Genomic DNA, 18,214 nt, shown 5'->3' with positions numbered 1-18,214 from the left:
AGCTGTATTTTCCATATCCTATCTTGTCAACCTCACTTTTTATTCTACTGAAAAAAACTCTCAGCTCTCTAGTCCTGTTAATGTATTCTCCATCCCCACACAATTTGTTCATTTCTGCTTATATCCCTTTAGAATCCCTCTATATAAAATTCCTTCCTGCTTCCTCTATGTCATTTCCCTATTCTTCATCTTAAAAACCCCAGTTTCAAAATTTATCTCCTTCAAGGATGTTGAAAGTGAATGGAAGATCATAATAAACTCTAAGTAAATTACAAAGTTCAGACAAGATTTTGTCACTTAACTTCATGAAGTTACAGAATTGTAAGGAGATATGATATACACACATGATAATTATAATAGAATAGGATATTAAAAGTGCATCAGAGATGTGCAAGTATTTTTTTAATTTTTGAGAACAAGATACCAATTATACTAAAAGATTAGGGGTATTTACTTTATATTAAAATATAGTATTGAGCAGTATATAGTATACAAAAAAATTTACTCATCTTTATATGCTTTAAGATTTATAGAGTAATCTTGCAAGACAGAGATTGGGAGTTTTATTATTTTCAGGTATGAAGCCCAAAGCTCAAAGAGGCAAGGGTAGGTAGGATGACTTGCTCTAGGCCTCATAGGAAGGAAGATTAAAACTCTAGAATTATATTCCAAACCTGGCACTATTTTCAATCTAACAAACTAGTTCTCAATGTTCTGAATCTCTTCCAAAGTACTTCATTTATTTTGGGACCTTGAAGGTCATCTAATCCATTCCCCTGATTTTACAAATGAAACCAATACCCAAAATAAATGTTAATATAACTATTATTTTATGGTGGTTGTTTTCCCCTCATTTTTATGTATCATATCATCTGAGAATGTCAGTTCTATGGGATGGAAGCTTAGTCATGTGTATATTTTGTATAGTTCATAGTATTTAGGGAATGCTGAATAAATATTGAACATGGATTTCTTAGAAAAACAAAAAGAAAAGTGAAGTTCTCTTGCAAAAATGGAAGTTGTATATCTCTCAAGAGGGCAATTTTTGTTCTACTTGTGTAAAACTGAAATTACTCTGCCAATGTCATCTGTTCCTTTTCCTGACTAATATGATACAGTGTTAGATACGAAATAGGTATCATTAAATACCTTTTATATACTATAGGCTATTATTTACTACAGCAGAATGGGAATGTATACTCTCTTGCTTGTCAGCAGGGACTATCTGTAATTCCAGATAGCATAAATATCTTTTTAAACTGACTCATTAATCCACCCATTGGGAACAGGAATGCAAGGCTACAACTCTAAACTCTCTTCAGAAAATAATGTCAATCTTTTCCCCTATTGAACCTTTTCAAAAAATTAGAACTGTTAAAGAGTAAAATTGATGAATCTGAATTTCACTTCCTTTCTTTTTCCCGACCCTCCCTCTGGTGGAAGAGAAGTGAAATGGCCTAAAGAAAAAAAAAAATTGGAGGGGAAAAATAAGGGGCCTGAATGATCAATAACTGTATAATCATCTCCTTCTCAAGAGTTAGCCAATGTCACATTTGATCAAAATTGTCATTTTAAAGATAAATGAAATTAAATAAAGTCTATCATTGACCCATTTTGGAAACTCTGGATTCAAACCCTAGTTCACTATCCTCATGATATTCTAATCCAAAGGTCACTTGTGAGTTAACTAACACTGAAGTGTAGCCCCATTTTTTTTTAAATATTAAACAAGTATTTTGTTGATGCTACATTCCACAAAAGCAGAAAAGGTAGGGCACATTTCTTACCATCTTTTCCCTCTTACCTATTCTAGACTATAAAACAAATAATACCACCAGGCCATTGGAGAGCCACACGGGACCATTTCTTGGCACTCACAACTCTGCAGACACCAGCAGCTTGACTAGGAGGAGGAGGACTGTGAATAGTCTAGTAAAGATTCTTTCATCTGTGGGATTTTAGTATGTTAAACCTGGATTGACAGTTAAGTTTAATTTCTTGCTTTATTTGTTTGTAAATGGAACCCATAACAAGAGTGGATTGCTGTGATGGAGATAGTATTTTTAAAGCAATATTCATTATTCCTTGATTTAATGGTAGAAATCATGAACTAGTCTGTATTAGCACACTGTGCAGACATGAATGTGGAAAAGCTCATTGTTTCATTGTGCTTCTGTGCTTTTAGTTTTCCTGGTTATTCATTTCTGGGGGAGGGGAATTCATTTTTCAGTAGATAAAGTTGATTTGCATCTATTTTGGCAGCATTTTCTCTGGGTCATCTAGCCATTTCCCTTAACTGGAACCAGAGTTATGCAGATTCCTTTCCTTTTACTCGCCTTCCTTTCTACATCTCTTCACGTGGCAATAGTCAAATATTTCATGAGAAAACACTGAAGAAGTATATTTCATGTAGGAGTGGCTTTTTTCATTCTGATTATAATAGTACTATTTGCATTTATATTATCCTTTTAACAAAGGATCTCAAAGCATATTTAAAAAAAAACAAAGACCCAGTTCATTAATCTAAGATGGATGGGAAATAGAACTGCTTTCTATTTCACTGACAAAATAATTAATACATGTTTATTTAATATTGCATAGTGATCCAATATAACATGAAAAAACAATCACAGGCCAACTTATTCCATTGCTATATTCAACTCTCTTGCCCACTAGCATTTGCAACATGTTCTACTAAATACTTTACTATTGCAAGGATCCATGATTTCTCTGTTATGAATACTCATTCCATTGATGTAAATAGGTACTCCTTCACAATTTAGAAAATGGACTTGAGTGTTGCTTTGTGCAAAAAACCATAACTCTGCAGTTAACCTGATGATAGCATTTTACCTTGGACCTTGAACAACAAGCATACAGTGCATTGCCAGATGAAAACCACAAACTTGCATCTTGCTAGGACCTGCAGGAGCTTGTACTCCATTAAAATTACCTTTCAGAACCCAAGGTCATGTCCACCCCTTGATGAGACATCAGAGGGGTAAGCTAGTAGAGGGACTTAGCAATTGAATGGTATTAGAAAGGGATTTTAAAGATAAATGAAATTAAATAAAATCTATCATTGACCCATTTTGGAAACTCTGGATTCAAACCCTAGTTCACTATCCTCACGATATTATAATAATAATAAGTAACATGAACTAATTCTGAGTGAATTACTTATTATTATTATCCTTATTGTTAATTTTCCACACTTATCATACATAGTGTCCTAAATCAATCAGACTTTTATAGACATAGTTGGAAGGCACCTAGATTGCTCAGTGGATAGAGCATAGAGTCAGGAGTTCAAATTTGCCCTTAGACACTCACAAGCTTTGGAACTCCAGGCAAGTCACTGTTTGCCTTAATACTCTAGAGAAGGAAATGGTAAACCATTCCAGTGTCCTTGCCAAGAAAACCCCATATAGGGTCATGAAGAGTTGGACAGGACTAAAGAAATGAAACAACAACAAGAAAGGAGTTGGGTAAAACAATAATAGAGAGAGGTGATTAAGAAGCAGGGAGAAGAGCTTATTGCACATTAAACTATTAGATAAAAGTTCAATGGAAAGAAACTGTGATGCTGAAGAATTCGAGACCTGGAGTATAGAAGAACAAGAAACAAAAGGAATTCCTAATGCTGGCTCATGAAATTTGACCCACAGTTGGATAAGAATTCTATAAGCGTTTGCGCACCATTTTTGGAAGGATATCAATCTCTCACGTTTTTCTCCCCCTACTCTGGTCCTACTGAACAAAAGAGAATGACTGAAACTGAGCTTGTTCAGGTTTTTATAAATCAAAATGTCATCAAAGGATATAAGCACTAGTCTGGTTGCAGCAAAAGACTGTAGTTTACAGAACAAAATCAGTCTGATTTAAAAAACAAAAAAACAACAACAAAAGATCTTTTTTTTTTCTTGTAGAAAAAAATGTCATATTAAGAAGCTACCTGTCAGATATTCCTTTTTTATTCAGTTATTTCATAATTCAACTACAATTTTTTTCCTTTCTCTAATTAATAGCATATGCATGGTGCCAGGGCTTGAAAAATCTGCTTTTCCCCTAGCTATCAGTTTTATTCTCAAACTTCTATTAGGAGGCTGATGGGGCCTCATGTGAGATTGCTTTCTTCTCTTACCCATATTCTAAGGCATTAGTTAGGTCTTGGAGAGAGCCCTGGCCACAGGCCTTACTTAATCGGGGCTCTCCTCAACCAAGGGCAAGGCAGGGCCCTTCCCAAGTGCACTGTCTTGAAAAGGCACACCCAGAACTGGAAGTGAGCTGGATGACTTCCAAAGCACACCACAGAAGCACTTCCCTGCCTCTCTGACTTCACTGGGATAACTGGGTATTTATTTTTCCTGGCCTTGTTGGAACAAATACATTCTGTAAACTCAGAGCATTATACAGGGCTTAAAGTTTCCCAAGCTATGGAGATGATAACTTTAGCCTTTCTCTTCTTTCTGAAATAATTAATATATCTTGGAATAAATAAACTTAAGAGTCAAAGGCCAAAGTATTTATAGGAAACCATTATCCATCCTGTAGTTTCCATGCTATCTGGGTTTTGTTTTGTTTTAAGTTTGGGAATTATACATTTACCTGTTCTCAGATCTCTTCTTCCCCACTGTTTCAGTTTCACAGAACACGTGCATTGGCAGGGCAAAAAGCACAAGTAGGAAAGGATAATCATTGCATATAGGAAAAGCTATAATACTCCAAAAGTCAGGGTGTGCAAATCACATTCTAAATAGCTCCCCTACATTTGCTTTTTCAGCTCAGTCTCTCTTTTCCTCCATAAAACACTCTGAACCAATATTCTAATTACTTATTGGGATTCTAATTCACTTTAACAAGCATTAGGCTCCTGGATTTGGATTTAGAAAAACCTTAGAGATCATTTAGTCTAGCCCCCTCATTTATTCTCACACACACACAGTATTTTACTGTTCCGAATACATGTAAAAATTTTTTTCAACATTCATCTTAGTAAGATCTTGTGTTCCAAATTTTATTTCCCTCCCTCTCTTACTTTCACCCTCCCTAAGATAGCAAGCAATCTGATATAGGTTATACATGTACAACACTTGTAAACATATTTCCGTATTTGTCTTGTTGTGCAAGAAAAATCAGACCAAAAGGGGAAAAAAACCATGAGGAAGAAAAAGCAAGCAAACAGATTCCCCTTCCCCAAAAGGTGAAAATATTTTGCTTTGATCCACATTCAGTCTCCACAGTTCTCTTTCTGGATTTTCCATTCAAAGTCTATTGTAATTGTCCTGGATCACTGCTTGCTGAGAAGAGCCAACTCTATCATAGTTGATTATAACACAATTTTGCTGTTACCGTGTACAATGTTTTCCTGGTTCTGCTCACTTCACTCAGAATTAGTTCATGTAAATCTTTCTAGGCTTTCTGAAATCAGACTGCTCATCATTTCTTATAGAACAATAATATTCCATAACCTATTTGGCCCATTCCCCAGATGATGGGCATCCCCTCAGTTTCTAATTCCTTGCCATTTACAGAAAGAACTCTAACTACCTCATTTAAAAAGTAAGGAAAATAAGGTCCAAAAAAGTTAAATAATTTATTCAGGATCACATAATAGTAAACAACAAAGTTAACATTTGAATCCAAGCTCTATAATTCTCAAATTCAACATTCTTTCCACCGCACTGAACTTAATTAAAACACATCCTATTCTACACTACAGACTACACTATACTATAGCTCTTTGAAACAAATTGCTGGTTTACAATTTCCAAATCTCCCTTGTCAGAACTCTATCTCTAGCCTAAATTCTCCCGGAGAGAATTCCTGATATTGTAGCCCTCCTTCTCTGAATTGGTCAGCATGCTCAGCTAGTCCCCACCAAACTACTTATACTTACTTATCTGCAACACCCCCTCCTCTTTCTTATCTATCACTTTACTGCTTTGACTTTTTCAAGGTGTAAATGAGAGAAAAAATCTAGGATATAAAATGACTTTTAGACAATGTAGTAAGATATCAAAAGCATGAGGAAAAGTAAAATAATTCGATGAAATTAATAAGGAATTCTAATTATAAAATACTTTAAAAAGGATATGTAGTTTTATTAATTTAAAATACTTTATATACTATAGGGACTGGACTGGTGATTTAATTGCTAACAGAGAACTCAACTCCCCAGGTAAGGAAACTCCCTCTACCAATGCAGATTGGCATCTTTTCTGTAATTTATACTCTTAGAGAGTCACCTAGAACATGGAGAAATTAAATGAGTCACAAAATTAGTGTGTATTAGAAGCAAAAATTAAGTCCAGCTCTTCTTAGCCACCTTTCTAGCCCCTACTATACAATTTATCTATACATGTATGCTGAGATAAATTAATACTAATAACATAATGAAGTCAGTTGATGAAAATGATAGTTCCTAATAGCTTCATGTTACAAGAAAAAATGATTCATGATTTTGTCAGCATAAAGGCAGGATCTGAATCCAGATCCAGCATGAAGTCTAAAGGTTTTATCCATCTTTATCCATCCATCCAGGTTCAATCCATTATGTCATGCTGCCTCTGTGCTAGAAAAATGAATTCTTTAATATATAAGAATTAACTGTTAAATCTAAATTAACCAATTAAATTAATTAAATTAACTTTCTTAGAGCTAAAATCACAGATTTTTTCTCTTACTGTTTTTGTATCTGGGGGTATATACAATATATGTACCATTTGAGCTATCCATCTATGCATTCTCATTCTTGCTATGACTGGACTTTCTGGACTTATACATCATTTCTGGCATCCAATAATTGTAGTATAGTTCAGCCAATTTATAGCCATTGGGCATTTTTTTTTTCCATTGCCATTTGAAGTATTTTTAGTCATTCTTCTATGGTGGTGTTGCATTTTTCCTGACAAACAGCATTAATGGAAGATGATCAGTATTAAAAAGAAGAGATTCTTGTGACAATGGGTGGGCAGCTCAGTTTCATCCAAAGCACCATATAATTCCTTAAACATAATCTAATCTAATTTTCTTTTGTATACTTATAGGCTACTTCATTGTCAATCTCCAGTATCTTTCCCAGTTGTACACGAATAACAGGGATGAGCTCTGGAGCTGGATTTAACCTCTGTGATTGGGGATGTCCACTGAGCAACACTAGGGATAGAGAAAGGAGATAAAAGGGTCTATCTCTTCACTAGGCTCATCTTTTAAGGATTTAGGAACTAATTAAGAAGTTGCTACATCATCACAGCAAATTTAGATCAGTTGGTTATTGCACAAATCCAACTAAAGGAATTCCTGTTATACATACTTATGGTTGAAGCCATCTCTTGCATTGTTTTGGATTTCACTAAGGAAGATATAGGTGAAATTATGTTTAAGAAGTAATAAATGGTCTAGGTTGACTGTTCTCTTGGTGCTTGTAAAGAAACAAGGCTAGAGATGTAGTTTGGGTTCAGATTAAAAAGAATTCCAATTCCAGGCTATGAAACTTAAATTTTTATTTGTAGGAAATGGGAGCTACTGAAAAGCATGTTGTGCAATAATGTGATCATCTCTGTATTTGGACAGTATGCTGTGGTTATCACAGCACTGGAATACCAGCTCTGCCACTTCTTTGTAACCCCTTGCATCATCACTGATGGTAAATTGAAAGAGACTTCAGAGAAAAACCATTCTTACTCCTTAATAGATTAATAACTTCTAGAGAAGTTATATGATTTGTCCAGTCACATAAATAGTGGTGTCAGAGGTGCTTTGAATCCAGATCTCCTGAATTTGAAGTTACTATACTGAATCTATTTCCCCTCTACACTACAGTTTATTTTCCCGGAGCCTTAGTATCTTGATGCCTTACTATCTTCATCTGTAAAATGGGGATAATAATATTTAAACTCTTTCCTTTAAAGGCTTGTTATAAGAACCAAATGAGATAATAATATATGTAAATTATTTAGTCAACCCTAAGGCACTGTATTATGTAGAGAATTATTCTCACAGTTATACTTAGAATTTATCTCTAGATCTTAAGATTTAGAATTGGAAAGCACCTTAAAGGCCATCTAGTCCTACTCTTTCATTTTATGGATAAAAAATGGAGGATTGGAGAAGTTGAGTAAGAATGAAAGGGAAGATCCAATAGATAACACAGGACTTGAATCTTGGTAGGTAGTCCTTCTATCTTTGAATTCCTCTCTTTCTATTTTAAGGCCCAGGCCACGGATATAACGTGTAATCAATGATCCTTAATATGTCCATTGGGCTAACAGTAGACAAAATAAGAAAAGTTCAAAGTCCATCAAGGAAACATTTTTAGAACCAGAAAAAAGTCCTTATCAGTGGGTGAAGAACCAGGACAGTACTTGGAATTCTGAAAATACGACTCTTGAAATTTCTCTCTCTCTTCAGGTCCTTGAAGTTTTAGTCTCCATACCTCTTTCCCTTTATCCAGTGAAATAACATCTTAGGATTTAAACCTAAAAATCCCAGAAAGACCACGGTTCCATAATTCTCTAGGCTCGCTTTCCTGTAGCAAATCTTCTGATGCAGATCAGTTATTCCCATCTTATTCCTCAGTTGGTTGTTGTCCTTCATTCTCAAAGAAAACCCAAATGACATCACTATCTTAGAGTCAGGTTACAGTGTGTTGGACTGTGGGCTGATCAGACCACTATGGGCTTAGAATGCTCTGCCATGGGTTGGATACAAATAGTCCCTAAGAGCATATCTTCTGAGCTAATCCAATTCTGGTTTGCTCATAGAGCACAGCACCTTTTCTAATGAGGGCATGCCATATTGGGACAGTCTTGTTGTGTCAGCGTCTCCCATGTCATACAATCAATTCTAAAGTTTTTAAAAGAGACCTTGAACGAGCCCTTGTATCACTTTTTCTGACCACCTTGTGAGCACTGGCCCTGTGTGAGTTCTCCATGAAATATTTTTTTTTTTGGTAAGCATACATTTGGTACTCGAACAATGTGGCCAGCTCAACAAAGTTGTGCTCTCTGCAGCTGAGTTGGAATAGTTGGCAGTTTAGTTTGAGAAAGGACCTCTAGTGAAGAATACAGTCACATTCTAAGAGACCTCTAATGCCTGGGACTTTTTCATTACTGCCATTTCTTTGTCTCCTAGGAGAAAGAACAGATAATTGGGGAGCAGACAACTCCTTTGCTTAGGATCAGGATAGAATGGACACTGGGCTTCTGTAGATAAGAAGGACCTGAAAATAAAGAGCTCTAATATTCACAGACATTAATACACCTTCTTACTTCCTTAAAAATGTTCATTTGTTTTTTTCTTTTCTAACCTCTTTATATTATAATTTCTCTATGGAAATATTTTTAAAGTATTCTCTCATTATTATAGAATGATGTACACAGATTGTTTAAGTGATTTGACAAAGATCTTTCAGTAAGTTTGTGTGTGTGTGTGTGGTGAGGCAATCAGGATTAAGTGGTTTGTTCTCCCTTAGTGAGTAAGAAGGAAGGAAGGAAGGAAGAAAGGAAGGAAGGGAGGGAGGGAGGGAGAGAGAAAAGAAAGAAAGAAAGAAAGAAAGAAAGAAAGAAAGAAAGAAAGAAAGAAAAGAAAGAAAGAAAGAAAGAAAGAAAGAAAGAAAGAAAGAAAAAAAAAAAAGAAAGAAAGAAAGAAAGAAAGAAAAAAAAAGAAAGAAAGAAAGAAAGAAAGAAAGAAAGAAAGAAAGAAAGAAAGAAAGAAAGAAAGAAAGAAAAATGAGGAAGGAGGGAAGGAAGGAAGGAAGGAAGAAAGAAAGAAAGAAATGAAGGAAGGAGGGAAGGAAGGAAGGAAGGAAGGAAGGAAAAGAAAAAAGAAAGAAAGAACAAAAGAAAGAAAAAGAAAGAAAGAAATGGGGAAGGAGAGAAGGAAGGAAGGAAAGAAGGAAAAGAAAAAAGAAAGAAAGAAAGAACAAAAGAAAGGAAGAAAGAAAACTATCAATTTTTACTTTAAATTAAAGAATATACCAGATGATGTCTTGGAATTCCTTATAGCTATGTAAGTTGAGTTTTTTTATGATTCCTTGATTTCTACTATATATAAAACAAAATAAAGAAAGAAAAAAAAAAGAAAGAAAGAATGCTTGCATTGTTTTTTTTTATCTTTCTTCACATTAATTTTATATTACTTTCTTTTTTTATATTACTTTCTTACTGCTGTTTAAATTTTTTCTATCTCAACTTTAGACTCATTTATTCTAAGCTTCATTACTGAGTTTCATAGTAATATCAGTAATATTTTAAATAGAGCTGATATAGAACCTTCTAGGATAATTTAGATGAACATCTATCCAAACAAAAAAAGGAATCAACTAGATTAACCCCTTGAAATCCAATTGAACTCTAATTATTAAGAGTATAGAATCAACTTAATTCATTAGTCTTTAAAATAAGACTCAAAATTTGGAATTATTATATTATTTGTATTTATTTATTTTTACTAAAACTTTTTATTTTCAAAACACATGCATGGATAAATTTTCAACATTGATCCCTGCAAAACCTCGGGTTCCAAATTTTCCCCTCCTCCCCACTCCCTCCCCTAGATGGCAAGTAATCCGTTATATGTTAAACATGTTAAAAATATGTTAAATCCAATGTGTATATATATATATATATATATATGTATATATATATATACATATTTATACAGTTATCTTGCTGCACAAGAAAAATCAGATCAAAAAGAAAAAAAATGAGAAAGAAAACAAAATGCAAGCAAACAACCACAAAAAGAGTGAAAATGCTATGTTGTGACCCACACTCAGTTCCCACAATCCTCTCTCTGGGTGTAGATGGCTCTCTTCATCACAAGATCATTTGAACTGGCCTCAATCATCTCATTGTTGGAAAGAGCCACATCCATCAGAATTGATAATCACATAATCTTCTTATTGCTGTGTATAATGATCTTCTGGTTCTGCTCATTTCACTTAGCATCAGTTCATGTAAGTCTCTACAGACCTCTCTGAAATTATCCTGTTGATCATTTCTTATAGAACAATAACATAGAATTATTATACTAAATGCTACATGTTATGTTATCATACTATGTATGCAAATATATTGAAAATGTACATTTTACATAGTCTCCCATAAAGTTCTCTTTTGATAATTCATTGTGATATACAGGTATCCTTAGATTCCTTAAGACTAAGCCCTAGCAGATTCTATCTACAAAAGTTTCTGGGATGGTCCCAAGAACCAATCAACCTATTTAACTTTAGAGAGATACATCTCTAGAAGAATGTATACTGAGATTAAGTTTTTGGGAAGGCAACCCATAAAACAAGGAAAAATTTAAATTGGTTCTCAGACTCCTATTCTCTTTCATCTGTGAGAGAGTAACAATAGAAGGAAAGGTGTCAGAGGATACTAAGAAACATTCAGTTTTTGGCCAATAAACGTAAATTGACTATTGGTATTTTAAATGTGAGATATTGTCCAGTGTTGATAGAGGAGACATATCAATGGAGGAGTTTAATAATATTAATTTTTACATTCTTGCTTTCCACAAAACCAGAACAATGAAGATGAAACTAAATGAAAGGATGGTTCATAGTTATTCTTTGGAAAGATGAGGAAAGGATCTAGCAGAATAAATTTATCATATAACCAAAGGCAATGAAAAAATATTTCATAAGATTTTGTCATCATATATTTCAATATAAATAATACATTTTTTGCAAAAAGTTCACCATGAAAATATTTGTAATTTTTGTTCCAAGTTCCATTGTTGAGGATGAAGTAGTAGAAAATTCTATGAGGAACTTGAAAAGACTGCAAATCAACAATTTTTGACAAATCCAGTGCAAAGGTAGAAAAGGTAAGGTTACAGAGAAAACATATGGGAAATTATGGTTTAGGAAAAAGGAATGAAAGAAGCCAAAAACTCACAGATTATGTAGAAGTTTCATGCCTCTATATCATGAACACTTTCTTTGAGGAAAAAAAAACACAGGTAGATGCTGAATATGGAAAGCACCGATTCAAAACAAATATGAATGAAATAGGTTATTTTAACAGATAGGAAAAGTCTTGATATTGATATGGGTATATCCTTGAGACATGTATAGTCACACCACTGGTTCATCAGAGATAATATCAGAATTAGCAAAGGACAAGAAGAAAAATAATAATGAAAAAAGTAGATGGCATACAAGTGAAACAACTTAACACTAAGCTATTTAAATAAGAAATTGAAAATAAAAATGAGAAATAGACAAAATAAATAATATCAAAACCCACTATAAATTTTTATTCATTGAATTTAACCAATGTAAATTAATTGACATAACAAGGAAACCAAATGACTATATACAGTTCCTTAATTAGTAAATATTTGACTTACTTGCCAGAGAAAGATGTCTGTCAAAGATACTAAGTTAGAATATAAGATTATTTGTAAAATCTTAAGAAAATGGATGGAAAATTATGAGTAGCAGGATCTCATAAAAGAGAAAAAAAAATGATGTGGCCTAAACACATTTAAAGAAAGCTGGGCAAGATGTCCAACTAAATAAAATTATCTTAAGAACATTTAAAGTTAAAAACAGGACTGAAACTGAAGAGAAATGGAAGGATGGAATTTTATAAAAATCATTAAGATATATTATTTTCTCATCAAGGACAGTTGTAACATCATACAGACTATAACACCACAGTCTCAGATATGCTTACAGATGAGGTAGAAATGATCCCCAAAAGAACAAAGATGGGAAAAGCAGTTAGACTGGAAGATGTATGTAAAGGAGAGGCTGGCTGAGTAAGAATTTAAGGAAGAGCCTCTCTGCCCCCAAATACCTCCTACATGTTGCCTCAAATTCCATCAATCCGAGCATTCTTAGAAGGGTTAGTAAAGGGGCATATACCAGCATTGTTCACAACTTAATACTTGAAGGATTTGTAGTTTCATCAATATGGCTACTCCTTCCACCCATGCTGATGCCGATTTTACCTTCCGCACCACTCAGAGTTTTGCCACAGCTGAAAAATTTATCACCCCGTGGCAAACCAGATGATGAGTCTTTCCCATTTATCTAGGAGGGTCCTCAATAGACAGGCACAATCTGTCACTGCATTTAATTCTAATCCCTTCCAGCTTGGTAGGACCTGCCAGAGTTTATGATGTGCCAGCCCAATAGGACTTTAGTGGAGATAGTTGGCAAGTTAGTGTAAATTAATTTGCTCACTTCTCTAACAATTAATTTATTACTAAAGGATTAGGAGAATTGTTGGGAATGGAGATGGGGAAATGTATGGTAACTTTAGAATATGGAGCATTTCGGGGATAAGTAGAACTGAGGTCTTTGAAAATGAGAGAATTTTTTAATTGATGGACTAGTTAAAAAACTCATATTATTAGAATGTAAATCAAGCTCCAGCAGCATGATGTATGCTGTGAATTCCTTTTGAAAAGTATTAAAAGTAATATGCTTTCTTCAACTAGTAAATTGTGCTAGGTATCTGACGTTATTGCATAACAAGTATGATTAAACATCTGATTCTATGCAATCTTATGACAATTCCTAAGTAAATAGAAATTAACTTTTAATACTATTAATATATTTGATACATTTAAATATATTTAGTGATCTATGTTAAATATTCAAATGAATCTGTGATCTCAAAAATTCAGAATTTCCTTCCAACGATTCAGATCACAATTTCTCCATCTTGACTTTCCTGAGCAATAATTTTGTCCATGTCCTCCCATAAGTCTATCATGGGGATCTACCTGATTTTCTGGGGTTCTTTCTTGCTTTTCCCTGAGATCAGGATGACATTCTTCCTGTAACTTGATGATGCATTTTACTCTTATCCTTCAGAAAGCTTCTGTGGATATATGTTGCAGGTAAAATAAATCCATTGTACTGCTTTCCTTTGCTCTCTGTATCATGATTGTCTGGAGAACATTGTATATTGTGTATCATTCCCATAGAGCAGCACTGGCTGTCACTATTAAGATCTCCTTTTGCTTTCAAGGGAAATTTAGGCAAGTTAAAGAGATTTGCAATTTTCCAGAGGCAATGCATGCCACTCTCCTCTTTTTCCTTTTCAATTTTAGACCCAAGTCCTTATCCATCTATATTGTCTTTTCTAAATGTGTATACTGATGAAAAGGACCTACAGGTAGTCTATCCCAATGCACTTTGAAAACTGACAATGACAGAACACATTCTTCAACCACTTGGTTTTGCCATTGAAGTACAAGTCAAACTCCTTTGGGTGATTATAGATCCCTTCCAGAAAATTGCAGTGTCCCTGGGCTTTACTGAAATCAGTATATTATCTGCAAACAGGAACATCTGAGGATCTTACCATGCACAGGAAATCCCTCTTTGATTTGGAATATTTGTTGGATCTCCAATATAGTGATAACTGCCTTGGGCAAGCATACATCTCTTTTTTATGTGTCACCTGATGTTTAGTATGAGAGGGTCATTGAGTAGGGTTATTTCTATTATTATATCTTCCAAGGAATCTTGAATAATTTTGATGTATGAATGGAAGACACTTTGTTGTAAAAGAGCCTGTAAGATGGCATTTTTTTCCTACTGAATCAAATACTTTTTTCACAATCAATGAAAAATAAGCATAGAGAGTCTGCTATTCTTTATATCTTTCAGTTAATTGTGAGAGGCTAAATAAGTGTTTCATAGTTAAATATTAATTGTTAAAACATGCCTGTTTCCTTCTAATATTCTTATCAATGATTATTTCAACTCACATATAGATGGCTTTCATATACACTTTGTATACATGAGAGTGTAGGGATAGAGATCAGTAATTACTGATGGTCACTTTTTTCCGTATTAATAAAGTATAATATTTTTTCTTTCCCTCCTTTACATGCCTTGTATATTGGTCCCTTGAAGTGTGGTCCCCTCACAATTATGTTGTTTCCAGTGATCTCACACAGCCATTGTGAGGATCAAATAAAAATAGTATGGATAAAGTTCTTTGTAATCAATCCTAAAATTTTCTACAGAAAAGACTAAACTATCCCTCATAGAATCACTTTTTTTTTAAAGGACATAAAGGCAATTGTGAAGAAAATATTTATTATTTATTCTATTGCTTTACAGAAAAGCAAATCCAGAAAGGAACTCAAATTATATCGCTGTATCAACAGAGTTAGATATAAGGAAGAATTTCTTGATAGAAACAGTGGCTGATGGTGTCCTCTGTTATCCTGACACAATTGACTCATGTCATGGAGGCCAGAAGAGACTAGAATTGTCCACAACTGCAATTCATCCAGAAAAACAGGGACACTGAGCATAGAAAATCATAAGGGATTTCTGTGGCCATCTAATCCAACCTATATAAAGACAAGTCCTTTCAAAAGTATCTTAACTTTACTTGAAGTGATTAATGTTTCATTACCTACACAAGCCATATCAGTTTAATTTTGGATATTTCTGACAGGAAGTTTTTCCTTACATCATATCTTACTCTAAGAAACTTCTATCCAGTGCTCTTAAGTGCTACCTTCCGGAATGAAGCAAAACAGGTTGAATCCTTATTTCACATGATAGTATTACAAATATTTTGATATATCTAATATTTTTCCTATAAGTTTTATTTTTAAGAGTAAATGTCCTCATTTTCTTCAATTAGTTCTTATATATGTTCAAATTATGAACACATTTGCAATTTGAATGCCTTTAAATGCTATAGAAATATAAATAATGAAGAAGGAGGAGATCAAAAGTTAGCATTATATGCAATAGGAAAATTACAGAAGTTTTTCTAATAAGTAGAGAAGTAAATCAAGGATGCCCCTTTTCATCACTATTATTTGATACAGTTCTAGAAATAATAGCCATAATCATATGGCAAAAGAAAGAAATTAGTGGCATAAAGATAGGGGAAAAGGAAATAATTATATTTCTTCACTTATAATATTTAGAAACGTAGATATTTAAGTTTAGTTTGAAATTTCTAGGGAATAAACAAAGAAAATGAGTTCAACAAATAACTTTTAACTAAGTTGTAGCTTCAAAATGGCATTTACTCCCCATCCTCATTCAAATAACAATGACTATATCCGTTGTTTGTCATCTTTGCCAATTTTCTGAGTATAAGGTAAAATTTCAGAGGTGTTTTAAATTGCAGTTTTCTTATTATTAGTGATTTGGAGCATTGTTCCATATTTTTTTTAATAGTTTGCAATTCTTTCAAGAGCTTTTCATATTTTTTGACTGCATATATATTGGGGTATGGCTTTTAGTTCTGCATGTATATGTTTGTGTGTGTATGTATGTATGTGCAGGCATGCATAGCAGTAAACTACTACCCTTATCTGAGAAGGACAGGGCTCATATATATAGAATATTGCATATAACATCAGATTTTTTTCAATGTATTGATTGGTTTTGCCAGATTTTTTCCCCTTTTGCTTTTTATTTAATTTCTAAAAATTTTTTCTTTTTAAATTTTTTTCTTTTTTAAAGAATGGCTCTCTGGTAAGGAGAGATGAAGAAATACAGTTATGTAAACCCAAAGAAATTTTTTAAATATATTTTTATTATTATAAATTTATCATCTATTTATATTATATATTGTATATATTATATTATTATAAAATATTTTTTAAAATTACATTTTTAATGATTTCAAAACTCTTTATGGAATCACAGGATCTTAAAGTTGGAAGAGATCCCAAAGACCATTTAGTCTAATTTACATCAGACTGAGTCCCTTATATAATATTCCTAATAAGTGTTTGCATAACAGTTCATCATTTTGAGTTTGGCATGGTCATGAAAGGGGGCTTTAGGTGGGCTTTAAAGGATTTGTAGAATTTGGATAAGGGATGGCTTAATGGTCATCCAGGCTAAATAGGGTGAGATAATTATTTGAACAAAATGTGGAATAGGAAAGAAACTCTAGGTTTGAATTCTGCCACTTAATAGCTCTGTGATATTGGATAAGTTTCTTTTATAGCCTCATTTCCTGAATTTATAAAATGATGAGATTGGGCCAGAACAGGATTATTGTAACATGTATTCATGTGTGATAATGAATGTAAGTAAACCTTAAAGAGCTATGTAAATTCCAGTTGTTGTTAGCTTGGTTACCGATTCCTTGTCCAGTGATAATTTCATTCCCTAAGCCCCTACTGTATTCCTAATGAGCTCAAACTGGTAAATATCTGCAAATGGTGCTCTCAAAATATGTGTGCACACGTTTTAAAGGTTATTCTGTATTATTATTTTCTTAAATCCAAACAACCAGCAAAACAATAAATTAAGTCCTGATTTTGTTGTTGTTGTTATTTCAATTTCTGAAAATTAAATAATGCAAGAAAATTACAGCTGGCTTCTAGACATCCCTGTACTAGAAGAATCTTCTAGTTCTAAGATCCTATGATTCTATAAAAGGAAAATAAGTAAGATATCTCTTAGGGATAGTAACAAAAAGAAAATTTGGGTAATGGTGAGGATAAGTTTCAAAAATTCAAATCAACAAACTTTTATTAAATTCAACCATCTGGAGAAGATAAAAAGATAAGTTAAGACAAAATAGCCTCTGTCTTTTTGGTTTACAAACTAATAGGATGGATCTGGTACAAATAACAAATAAATGACAATACAAAAGAAAAAAAATTGCTTGAAAGGTACAAATTGCGGGAAAGTAGAGCAAGTAAAGCAAGGAAAAACTATTTCCTCATTGATAAGGATGAAGGGTACCAGGAAGAGTTTCATGAAATGAAGAATCTTGAATTTTAACTGAATTTAGAAAGATAGATGGGATTCCAATAAGTGGAAAAAGAGGGAACAAACATCCTGGTCATAGAATGGCAGGGAGGTCTATATTTTGGGACTAGTAAGGAATGTGGATATTTTCTAGAAACCCTTAAGGGTTTTTAAGTTGGGGAGAGTGTTGAGATGGAAATAAAGTTTCTTTTGTGTCTGCATCAGATGCATAACTCACTTGAGGCTACAAGCAAATTTGCTTTGCAAAGAAGAGATCAATGGCTATGGATAAACAGAAGAGATTCCTTTCTCACTTTTTAGACAAACTAGGTCATCTAAGTTTTGCTATTCACTGGCTAAATTTTGGAAATAAGGTGCCTGATGTTAAGCATGTCTTCTGGCTACTTTTCTCATGATATACAAAGAACTTACATTAACTGATACTATACACATATCCCTTTCTCACTGACAAAGACCTAATGAATTTGGGGAAACATT

The sequence above is a fragment of the Sarcophilus harrisii genome, chromosome 1, assembly GCF_902635505.1.
Source record: "Sarcophilus harrisii chromosome 1, mSarHar1.11, whole genome shotgun sequence".
Classification (NCBI taxonomy): domain Eukaryota; kingdom Metazoa; phylum Chordata; class Mammalia; order Dasyuromorphia; family Dasyuridae; genus Sarcophilus; species Sarcophilus harrisii.
Note: the sequence above shows the minus strand (reverse complement) of the source record.